Raw genomic sequence first — 13,308 nt, 5'->3', positions numbered from 1 at the left:
AATTTCAGCATCCTTAAAAAAAAACCAAAGCTTGAAGTTGAGTTTTGTACCAATAGATTAAGTTTCAGTCGAGGATGGGAACATTTTGGCTTGATGTTCACCCTGTAGAAAAATCACGTTAATTTTCTAGACACTATGAACATCTGAAGTCCTTTTGATTGTGAGACTTTTTCAGATTAATTGTTATGGTGGACTGGCCAACAGACGTACAGTGCCATCACCAGAGTCATACTGATAACATTGCTAAAAATCCAATTTTAGTGAATGATAGCAAGTGATACCTTACTAGTGAGTGTTTGATTAGCCTTTCTGATAGGCTACACAAAATATATGATTGAATGGGTGTTTTGAACTTTAATTTTATGAATTAATTTTAATTCTTTAATCAGTGAATAACAAATTCAACATGCAAAATGTCCACTCTCATTTTCAACTACTGGAGTGCACAAACAAGAGATGGGATGTCTGTGAAGGTTCTCAGTCATCCAGGTCATCGTAGTCAAAGGAATTTGCAAAGAAAAGCGTCTGGACTTCTTTAAGTTGCTTGAAGACGTTTCACCTCTCATCCGAGAAGCTTCTTCAGTTCTAAGGTCAAATGGTGGAGAGTCCCAGATTTAAACCCAGTGGGAGTATCCCCCCAAAGAGGGACAAAGGACCCCCTGGTGATCACCAGGGGGTCCTTGGTGAAACACCTTGGTGAAACGTCTTCAAGCAACTTAAAGAAGTCCAGACACTTTTCTTTGCAAATTCCTTTGACAAGAGATGGGATCTCTATTTTCTATTAGATATCTGTGGAGAGTACAATGGAAGAACACCTCTCTCACTTAAAGTGGAACTATTATGCTTTCTTATTTTTGTCATTTAATATACTGTTACACTGGTGGATGTTTATAAGAAACTTGGCCTACAATTTAAATAATAAAGTCAGCATAGTCCTATAGTCCTGCTGTGACTTCAGAATACTCAGTTTCAGACAGTTTGTTCTACTCTTGGCTTTGTATGATGTCAATAAGAATGAATAACCGGACCATTAGCAGATAGATAAGGTTTTTGCTCTCATGGAGTCCATGGATAAAAATACAGAGGTTTTATTGTTGTATTTTCGTGCATCAACTTTGAAATATTTCATTTAAGTTGATGTTTCACCATTTGAAAACCCTAATTTCTTTTTTTTCATAACAGGTAAATCTCCTTTTCAGGCTTTCTAAGATCTGAGTTTTTGTGGCTTCCCTTTGCTTCCTCCCTCATCTCTCTGACTCCCTCGTTGGAGGGAAGTAAGCAGGTATCTGCCACTTTGAGATGGATAATAGGGATGGATTGGAAATTGGAGAGAGCGATATAGTGGGACCAAATTGTGTAGGAGGAAAATGGATATGTCGTCAAAAAAGCACTTGTGAATAACAGACAGAGGAATTCCACTGAGCCCAGGCTACGTGTCTGCAGCCAGAGGGAGACAAGGCATCTATCATGAACATGGAAACCTGACATGACAGGATTCAACCAGCTATGGTGTACACAGGTTAAAAATACTAATAGGCTATCCTGTTAGCTCAGGCTCAGGATAGCTCATTTGTGGATATTTTGCCCTCTTCACATTTCAGCTTTGCATCTGGTTTTCACTTTTCTCTACATCTTTATGCAGGTTGACACATTTGCTTTCTTGATTTTTTTAAATTTCTTTTTTGGTTTTTAGCACTGATTTCTTTCTCACTTTGTGTCAGTCTGTCTTCCTCCAGTAATCGTTCTTTACAGGACTATTTAAAGGATTCTTACTTAATTGCACACATGATCTGTGAAGTCTCCTGTTAGCTGTCTACCTAATGGAACCTCTGAAAGCAAACGTTTCACATGGAGCATTTTAACAGTCCACCATTGTGACTTATAAATCTGGTGTGATGTGTTAATTTACATTTTTTTAGCTGTTCTTGCTTACACTTAACATATTAATCAACAGGCCATCACGGTGAGGTCAAACTGAGCTAAAAGCTGAATTTGTACCGTCACACCCATATCATCAGCATGACTACTTAATGTGTAATTTGTTTTAATGTTTCCTTCTAAATATATTTTGTTGTCATTTAATAATTCAGTCAGATGTGGTTGAATTTTGAAGTATTTGTAATTCAGTTTAATGGCTCTACATCAGTTTGATGAAGTCCTGAGTGGGGGCAGGGAGGTTCAAGAAGGAATATTTCATGATGATTTTTGTTTCCTTGGGCAAACACAAATGTTAAAGAATATTTAATACAAATCAGCCAATTAAAAAAAAAAAATAGAAATTAGCAATGTGCTAATTTTAAATTATTTATTTACAAAGGTTCAGCTGCTTCTAATGAGCTAGCTGTGCCCCATCTAATCTCATGCTTTCCTACATTTTACATTTTAGCTGGGTCACTGTGTGTGGTAGTTTTCATTTTTCTCTCCTCTGTGTTTCAGTCACACAAAAGGTATCATGAATTCATTTGACCTTAAAACCTAATGATGTAGTTCTTGTTGTCTAAACTGAATCACCGTATAAAAATAAAATAAAACAAAAAAAAACGCAAAAAGCAAAACTGAAACTAAACAGCTCGAGGGAAGAAAAAGAGAAATTGTGCAAAACACCAAGGTTCACATGGGATGTGCCTCTTGCTGATTAACCTGCCACTTATGCCATGTCTACTTCTCCAAGCTCCTTGTGTAGACTTTGTACAGTACTGTGCAAAAGTCTCAAGCCCTACTTCATTTCTTCTTTTCTTTTGTTGTATTTTTAAAACGTGCTTAAATGGTCTTGCACTACGGTTCTTCTGGCTTTCTGAAGAACTTCAGCATTACAGAAAAAATCCCAGAGGAAGAATAAAATTAACAGGAGTAATGCCAGCTCCCTCAAAATCATTACAGATTAATTACACTATTCAAAACAGAGGTTTGGGTTGTAAAAATCTGTAGTGACAGATGTTCACACATGCATTTACTGTCTAGTAGTGTTCCTACCCTTTGGTGTTTGGTAGGTATTTAAGAGTGCCCGTAGTAAGGCTACACTGCCAGCAGAGGGAGGCTGTCAATAATCACCTTGACTGAAAGGAGACAGCATAGAGCAGGCTTTTCCTGTGATCATCAAACCATGTCACAGTACTTAAGATTATAAAATGAGGTGTGTGTGTGTGTCTGTGTGTAGTAGAGCGACAGAAAGAGAGAGAAGAGAAAAGAGGAAGCGAGTGACAGAGGTAGTGTTAAGGGTCCGATAGAGTGCTGACTCTAGCTAAGGCAGCCTCTCAATTCTCGCTCTTGGCTTGAGACACTGATTCTCACAGATCAAGGCTCGTCAGTTAGATGCATGCTGTCACCAAGCACATTCACAGATTACCGTGTACTTATGTGTGTGTGTGTTTGTTTTTAAAGTAAGACAAAAAACGCAGTGGCTGACCTGGGCCCTTCATGAGTTTGACTCAGGAAAAGAACGTTTCCAGATTAACAGAGCAGTAACCACTTGGATCAATCTGGAGCAAAAAACAAAACAAAAACAAAAAAACAAACAACAAAAGAACTAAAACAAAACAAAATAGGTTTGGTGTGCATGTAGGTCATCCGCTCCTGCACCAAACAATATCTCACAGCTATTGACCAGCTGCATTTACGCAACAGCTGAACTGCTACCAAACAGACTGTATATGAAAGACACACATAGGCACCATTATGTCACATTGCAAAGTACTGTTTTTGGTAATGGGCTGGTATTTATATCACGCTTTTACTGCTAAATGCCACATTTAACCATATTGTAAATTGATACAGTCCCTTACTGTGTACATATTGCTCATCCATGCCCAAGTTAAAGTCACCAGTCTTTTGATTGTGTGAGGAAGAGGCATAGCTGGAGGAAAACAACACACAGCCATAACATATCACCTCCATGAACATTTTGAATACTATAATCAAGTGAGGGGTGGATCTGAGAAACTGGAGAACACTATGTGTAGGTCTTCCCTGAAGCACACACTGCTGACTGTAATGGGCATCATAATATAGAAAATGTACAAAATGATGTTCATGTCATGTTCAATAAGATGTTAAACTAGTATTGAAGACCATAAAGACCTCAGGAAAATGTTTACAGAGGTCATGGTCCAAATCACTTTTCCTTAGACAGTTTGCCCGGACTTCTTTTTGGAAACAGAGGAAAGCCCAGTCCTGCTGGCAATCAGAATGAAGGTAGGCTTAAGATACGTAAGCATTGGCTTCACTTTTCACACCAAGAAGCTACTTCAGTCCTTTATATACAGTGTATGATGTGAGTTAGGTTTTCTTAATTTTTTACTAAAAATAGAATGCGTTTTTAAAAAAAGTATTTAAAAAGACATTACTAACATTTTTACACATATACTAAGCAGTATACTCCAGTCAGATCTTTACTGTGCTTTTTCCAGCACGCCTTATACAAAGTTTCTAGTACAGAGAATGCAGTTTAAGTAGATCTCCTGCTATATGCTGCATCTATGCTATGCAGCTATAAAAAAGGACAAGTTTGGACAAAATATGTATAAGGACTTTAGTGTCTCTAGAGGAAGACTTGTAAAGCCTGATAAATGCCCCTGTGTGATGCCATTTGAGTTAATGTCTGCTGAGACTAGGACTAGAAATCTGAAAATGATAAAAAAAAAAACCAACATGCAGGTGTGAAGTCAGAAAGAAGCAAGTCCACCACACCTCTGTAGCTGCTGCTCCTCAGAGACTCTATTAGATGCTGCTAGCACAACACACCCATGTCTGTACTGCTGGTGGTTAAGCACCATTGTGGGCACAACAGGTGCCAGGTTTGAAGCAGGTGGACAGATGCCTGGAATAAAAGTACAAATTGCCCATCTGTAACATATTTGGAAAATTGCTCATTTAAATGTCTTTTTTCTTATAAATATAAAAGGTGTCACTTTACATGTTTTGGTTATTTTATACATGTTTTCCAAAACACCTGGTGTTTTTTCTTTATCTTAAAATGTTCCGGTGATTCTTCTTTACAGTTTCTTTACAGTCCTGCTGTGTTTACATATAAGGATGGAATGCCCTTCGATTAGTGAGGACTTTTAGTCACCAGTCTTAGCTGAAATTGTGACAAGAGAAATGGCCCAAATCACAAAGAAAACAGTAGCATTTGCCATCCAATCCTGATTAATCTGTTGTTAATGAGGTCGCTACATCTACATCATAAGATTCCGTCTTTTGTAGTTATATAAAACAAGGTTGATTTGCAGAGCAATGTGTGTATGTGTGTACTGGTGATGAAAGAGAAGCAAACAGAGGTTTCCATCTGTTCTGCAGTCTCTGCACAGACGTGAAGAAAAAACTGAAACAATGAAAACTAACAGTCACAAAAATAACCTTTTCATGCCTTTGTATCGCTAACTCATCACTGTGGCGTAAATGCCGGAGCAGTTTTTTTTTTTACCTCAAATGAGGGTTTCTGTACTTTCCCCAAAATCATACTATGGTTACTTTTAATATAGAGAGAATTTTTCTGGTATTCCTCTGCATTACTGCAAATACATTATTGCAGTGCACTCCATCACTGTTTTATCACATATTCTGGTATTTAAAATGTTTTGTTGCAAAAGTGGCTTACAGCCATGCTGCACCGAGCTCACCCAGTCATGTGATCTATCTGCAGGATTGAGACGGGTTAGTATGTGAATGGCTGGGCTTTTTGCTGTGAAGCAACAGCACTGACCACTGCACCACCTAAAACTTAACGGAGGATTTGAAGTGTGATGGTTGAGAATGATTGCCTGCCTCTGAATGATGGATAGGTGAGTGCATTGGAATTTCTCCAACCCACTCCCCACTTCTGCAAAAGCTACTTATCCAGATTGATGCTTCACCAGATAAGACCCAAATTTACTTTGTATGTCTCTGAGTACAATATGTGATGTGTAGACACAATATTTCTATTAATAATAATGAAGCTTTAGTTTAGTAGCACAATGATGTAGCATCTAAGTCCAGTCATTATCTGATGTCTTCAAACTCAAAATACATTTTTGCAACATAGTAACTTGTTCTCACATTTCATAATGGGATTCTATTTAAATATATTTTTTAACTACTTTAGGTTTTTAGGCAAACTCTCCCAGGGTCGTTGTACAGTAACTTTGTGTACTAGGTTGAGTCATCACTGGTGCATGTACCTTTCAGAACCTTTTGTCTTTCAGTCCAAAATTTAAATTCCTCTGGGACATCGGAACCCCATATGGAATCATGCTGCTTGAGGCCTGGGGTGCTTCGTCCTTTCCTTGTTGTTGACGTTGATGTTGACGTGGCGTCCATGGTTATCTTGAAAGTGTGGTCAGATATGAAAATGGGAGCGCACTGACCTGTCCAATTCCCAGGAAGGATATCCCAGGCCATCCCTTACACCCAGAAGGTGCCGTTTGAGATGTTGCTGCTCTTCACGGGCCCTCCAGGAGCGTGTGTCTGTACTGCTTTGCAGTTGGTGGTGGTGTTTCCCATTGGCGTGGATCCGTTCTCTTGGCGGTAGCATAGGCTGTGGCTCAAATTCCCATTGTTTCCAAGAAAGACTGGGAATGATTTAGCCTTACTTCTGTGCTTCACTTTCAGGTCAACCCAGAACCATTCGTCACAAGTGCCATTTCGCAGTCCTATCTGGAGAGGTTCCTCATGGTTGACCACGATTCCCTGGAATTGATACCCAAGGCTGGCGTAGCTCGCGGCACACTTGGCCTGAATTATGTCCATTCCCTTTGCATACAAGGTGGCGTACTGTGTCGTTGGGGGCATATAGGAGCAAACATAGCAGTCTTTTCTGGGTGTGCTGTCATGTATATATCGATACCATGCGTTGTTCATCCATGGATGAATGTGGTCTTGTGTCATGTCACGGAGATGTGAGTTGTCATGTGTCCATCTTGTCTGCAGGTGGTGTTGTTCATCTTTTTTCTTTCGGGTGAGTGTTAATAAACTCACCAGGAGTGCAACAGTAGCCACTAGGAGGACGAGTGTCTTCATGATGACCAGACACACCTGTGACCTCTGATGAGTAGACTACTGGCAAGAAGAAGAAGGCGGGGTATACCCGATCAGCCCTCCCTCCACCAATAGATCACCATACAGGAGTTAGGGGTGTCGGCGTCTAGACGTGATTAGGTCGTCACTCACTTTTTGCAGTGGCTTTGATGGATCCAGGACGGTCTTTCTGCTATTTTGCAGGCAGTAGGTGGACCTTCCCACCTTGGTGAACTCCAATTTTTCCTTTGGAGTACTTTGATCAGGATCCGATCACCTGGTTTCAACCTGCAAGATACTGGAGAGTTGTTTAGAACAATCTCTTTATTTTCAAGTAATTTAGTCATCCATTCGGCTAGTGTAGTTTCTCTTATTGACTTATCTATAGGTTTATCTATAGGTTCACTTGTGATTGCTAGTGGAAATAGTCTACCGTGAATGATTTCAAAAGGTGTGAGTTTCTGAGAACTTTGTGTCAGTCTCATCCACATTTTTACCAGGCCTATACACTCAGGCCATGGTCTCCTGTTTCTTCCATGCATTTTCTCAGTCTCTGTTTTATTTCCTAGTGCTTCAGAGACCTTACTGATTACTTCATTAACAATATGTGTCCCATTGTCTGATCTTATCAGAGTGGGGATGCCGTATATTGAAATAAAATGGTTGCACAAACATTTTGCTACTGAGATGGCGTCTGCTTTTTTACTGGATAGATTTCTGGCCATTTTGAGATCACGTCTATGATCACTAGAGCGTATTCTGAGCCTTGGCATTCATTTAGCTCAATAAAACTCATGTGGATTGTATGAAAAGGATGAGGTGGTGTGCATTATGTGCATTATGTTTTTGGCAAATCATGCATGTTCCGACAAATTTCCGAAATATTATCTACCACTCCTACCCCCCCTCCTGTTGACAATAATGCTGCTGATATGTGTAGGGACTTTGGTAGTATTGGTTTGCTATTACAAGTCATCAAATCATTTTCTGGCTGTGCTCCACCTTTTAACCACCTCCTTTGTTCTCTAGTTGGTGCGGCTTTCTGTTCGTTTATAAGCACATCAAGTGGTATTTGCATTGAGGAGTCAGACATTAATGTGTCTACAGTTTGTTGTGCTGCTGCTTTTGCGGCTTTGGTCTGCAAAGTTATTGCCTTTAGTGACCTCTGAGCAGCCTTTCTGGTGTGCAGCACATTTACAAAATGCTAACTGTTTTGGCAATATAATTACTTCTAATAGTGTCTTTAGAAGATCTCAAAGTGTTGCACAGCTGAAAAAACATACTGTCTGTCAGTGTATATATTTATATCTTGGCCTGCGTGTGTGAGGATGTCAACGGTTTCACTTCTACAACTCTATCTGCTGTGGTTACTGCATAGCCTACACAGTTTCGTCCTAGGCTATTCTTAGACGCTGAACTGTCTACAAAAACATCACTGAAACCAGCTTCAAGTTACTGAATGCTTCTTCCGCTTTCTTCTTTGTAGATGCAACACTACATTTTGACTTAAGGCATTTTAGGCAATTCCTATTTCTCAAAGAATTCATACATCTTACATATTTCAAACTTTTAAGTTAGGAAAAACTTTGCATTGCTTATAGCTCATAGCTCTAAAACTCGTCATTGTTAAATCATGTGCCTAATCATTATATGTCACTGTGATCCACAGTATGATCACAAATTTGTTTTCCAAACTTACAAAACAAACAAACAAAAACAAAAACAAATTGCCTATGGCATCAAGGCTTTGCGTTCATATTAATTGAGTGTAAGCTGCTTTCTTCATTGCAAGTGTGTATTGCCATAAGGTTTAATTCATGCATCATATCACTGAGTTCTAAGTTCGAATTATCTCCTCAGACACACACACACACGGTTTCCTGTCACCGACAGGCACACATTTCCTGTTTCTGCAGACTAATCGAACTCTTTTGTTTCTCTTTGTATTCATAGTCTATAAAACCTCTTTAATTCTACTAAATCTTGATCTAAAAACGATACACCTTTATTTCACACACACTTTTAAATTGAGCTCTTTCAGACATCAGGGATCATCACACACACTGCCTTTTCTCTCAAACTTTCACTTGTTCACTCACTCTACTATGAACCTTTGTAGTGTTATTATTACTTATGTTTTATTATTTTTGTACAAATCACACCCAATCACTCAAAACCTACTACTCACAGCATTTACACAGTTAAAATCACTCAAAATATGCTTTCATACGAGTATTTCAGACATGCTTTTCAAGATATATAGAGGTCACTCACTGTACATCCACAGTACTGAATTCAAACTCTATTTATACAATTGTAGTGAGCAAAACCAGCATCTCCATGCGCGTCACCGCTCCTCATTAGCTTGGTAGTGTCCACATATTTATTTAATTCAGCTTCTCAATCTTGTAGCTGTTGTATACAGGGTTTGGCTCATTAGTAGTTAGTATAGGTCTTCATCTTAACAAAGTCTTTTAACAGTTTAGTTATTTCCTTATTTTCTTCATATATCATTGTACTGAGTTTGAGCAAACCTTAAGCTTGATTTAGACTACTTTTAACAATCTTCCACCTCACATCATAACTGACTGAGGTGCCTCTTCTTATGTCATTATTAATGTAATCATTGTATTGTTTTTCCTTTTTTATAACAGCAATAGTATATACACTACTTCACTACTTTACTACTAATATACAATAGTATATTAGTTTATATTTTATTATGTATCCATCACGGGTCTGTGTGAATCTGCAGCTTCACACCTTTCCAAGCTGGAGACATTTGCTTTTCCTTGGCTGAACAATGACGCAGCCTTAATATGACTTATGCATCTCTCTTTTTTATTTGATATATTTTGTGTGAATTATCTGGTTTCACGCATTCTATTCATTCAGCTTGGTTGTCTTCCCAATTTTGTTTCATTGTTAATACCAGTTTACAGGTTGTTAACCTTCCTATTATCTCCTATTATCATGCTTATCACTAGATAAGCTTTGCTTTAATTTAAGTTAACCTTAATTTAACCTTTTGTTTATTCCACTTCATTCTTCTTTCCATGCTTTAAAATATTACAACTCTTGTGTATGCTTTGATTTCTTTTTAGCTTCCTTTTCAGTATTTATTTCTGCTTGGAGGGTTTCTTATAATTTAGTTAATGCATTTTCCCTCCCACGTGGGACATTTAGTTTTCTTTGGATTTCTCCATCTATATGCACTAATTTGTCCGGCACCTGGACATTTCTTTTCTAATCACTGCTCGTCAGCAGTGAGTTTTGAAGCTTCATTACCCATTTTAATCCTTTTAATTTTAACACTTTACAACTACACAACTGCGGCACCTTCTCTGGCACGAGAATCAAGAGAGGTAGTTGACACGGCCTTCTACTCTCAAGCTATTCTTGAAAGCGGTGTCAACACGACCTGTTTCTCTCTTTTCACCAGTACTTGGGTGGCCAACAGCAAACAAAACAGTGGAATAGTTCAGCCTCCTTATTGTGCTGTAAAATCAACTTATTCCACCAACAAAAATAAAACAATACAAAAACAAAACACGGACACCGTGTGTCTACTCACACGCGCTACCTTTACCCACTACGGTGGAGCTACCAGTCCCTGACGAGCTCTATCTTTATTTTAAAACGCTACCAGCCCCTCTGGGCGAGCCTACTTTACCCACTATGGGGGAGCTACCAGTCCCAGACGAGCTCTATTTTATTTTACGCGAGGTGTCTCAGAGTGTTAATATTCACCTGGTTGCTGCCGGTCTCTCAGGTCTACCTCATCGACCCCCACCGCCATGGACCACTTATAAGAACGCCGGCCAGAACCCGAATTCACGTCTCTGGACTCTATCCTGTACCTAGACAGGAGCTGTCGACAGACTTCAGCGCGGGCTTCTCACGACGTCAGGGCTCGATGAGGTTTTCCTGTGTGGTCACACAAAAATGCTGTGTCTCATCCGGCTCGAAGGACCAAGAAATGTCAGGAGTTTTCCTATATTGCAACTCAGGTCGGAATAAAAACGCTTGGACAGGTTTAACGTGTACACGGTCGAGACTCAAGGAGACTCGCACTGTGCAATAAAAAGAAAGAGTCTTTATTCAGAGAGCACATACAGGAAGAGAGAAAATAGAACTGCAGGCTTCCTGTGTAACTTCCCCATTTAGGAGTCTGCACAGAGTTGCAGAGTTTAAGCTGAATACTGAAAAGAGCAAACACATTTAGATAATGAAACGTACTTTTAAGCATAACATAATAAAAATCCCAAAATCCTAAAAAATCTCTTCACACCCTGATATGTAGGTGACAATAAATACTCAGCATCAGACTCTAGTTCAATACATGCAGCATAATAAAATCATTTACTTCTGCAGGGATGCGTTCATGTCAAGGTGGACTTTTAGCTTTAAACTTTTACTCTCTTGACATTTTGCTTTCCTCTTAGCTGCTTTAAGGCTTTAACTAATGTGCCTCTGAAGTTGCGCGGGTGAGGGAAAGAGAGGGGCAGCATAAATTTGAGGTGACCTGTGATCAACCCTGTGCCTTGGGTTGGCTGTTACCTGTGCTGCAGGAGTCATCCATCCATTCACGGTGATAGAAGAGTGCAAAGGACATTTGGTGCAATTTCCTAATTCTCATCTTAATAATGTATTAAAAATTTGATCAGTAGCTTTTTATAAACATTTTTTTAAACTGATGCTAGTGAGTACAACATGGATGAATAGATGCACAAAATCTAAAGTAAACTGTTTTATTTAGCTGTCGTGGGTTCAAACCAAAGGTTGCAGTTTGTGGTTCTGTTTTTGGTAATTCCTCTGTAGGCGACTGACAGAAAAGCTACAGTTTTCTTATCTATATCTGTATCTAACAAGCTAAATATCTGCAGGGGGCCAATAAAATGAAAGGGGAATAATTTGTACAGAGAGTGGATGGAAACAAGCCTCCAATAAATCCTGCAAATGGAGGTCAAAAGGGATTTATTTGGTTAAATAAAAAAACATCCTCAATTCAGTTTCTAGATCAGCCCCTATTAGTATACAGCTCATCTATTTGCTGAGAACATGATGTAAACAGAGCAAGGACTTCGACCACTGCACTGCAGGGACAGACAATCTTTTTTAAGCTTGAAGATTACTGCGAGTTCAGAGTTCAGTTTTGGCCCTGACACTCCAAGGTAACATACAGTACTTTTATTTCTGCTTTCTATATATCTCTTTAATTAAGCGCCTTGAGGCGACTGTTGTTGTGATTTGGCGCTATATAAATAAAAGTGAATTGAATTGAATTGAATTAAGTTAGTTTATATAGTGTGAAGAAAACTTTTAGTCCGATTCGTTTCAGAATCATACTCAATACATGATATTGTTGATTAAATTAAAGACATAACTGTAATTTAGTGTCAGGACGACAATTTCAAGACACAGGAATCAGAAGACATGGAGAGCTGAAGCAAGACCCCAGCAGAAAGGAAATCAGGCATCAGTGACAACAAATGTGATGTGTATTAAGTCAAATACACAATGAAAGGAGAAGGGTTTGTGGAGCTGAGCTGCAAAGTGACTGTTGATGTGCAGTGAGTCTGTGGGGTAACGCAGTTTAAATAGTGCACCCGATATCAGATTTGCCAATTGGATGTGTAAAAGTGTATCAGTTGGGCTGTCAGGTGCTGTGAGCTGGGACTGACAGCAGCTGATCTGCTAAGAGTGGCTGAGCTTGACTGTGTGAACTAATGCTATACTGAATTTTATCTTTAACTTCAATTCACCTCATTTTAAATTTTCCACCTTCAATGAATTCAATTGTGGAGCGATAATGTGCATTAACACTGACACTAACACTACCTAACTGACTTACTGAATCTTATTTTCAATCACAGTTACATCATCCTGTGATTATAAAATTAAAGTGACCAAGATAAAAGAATTGATGTGTGACAATATGTCTCCCAGTTTGGTTGTGGCAAGTTTAGTTTAGCCCAAGTAAAAGTTGATCTGGCAGTTGCTATTGTGAGATTGTCCTTTTTCTTTATCGCCTGAGTGTAAATAATATTTTTGACTCATATTTAGAGGCCAGCAAAATGTAAAGTCTAAAATAAAATCGATTAAAATGTAATCAAACTTGCTTTGCAACCGATCTTCACCCTAGATTTACATTTCATACTGTGACTTGATCAGGGCCATATCTATTGATACCGATTCCTGCTCTGTTATGTACTTGGGTCTCGCTGGTGCTGTCCCCTCTTCTATGTTTCCAATAGACACATAGGTGCAGGAGGTGCCAGCAGTAGCGGTTTTTGATACGGGCGACACGTGCGG

This window comes from Oreochromis aureus, linkage group 20 (genome assembly GCF_013358895.1).
Source record: "Oreochromis aureus strain Israel breed Guangdong linkage group 20, ZZ_aureus, whole genome shotgun sequence".
NCBI lineage: Eukaryota > Metazoa > Chordata > Actinopteri > Cichliformes > Cichlidae > Oreochromis > Oreochromis aureus.
Note: the sequence above shows the minus strand (reverse complement) of the source record.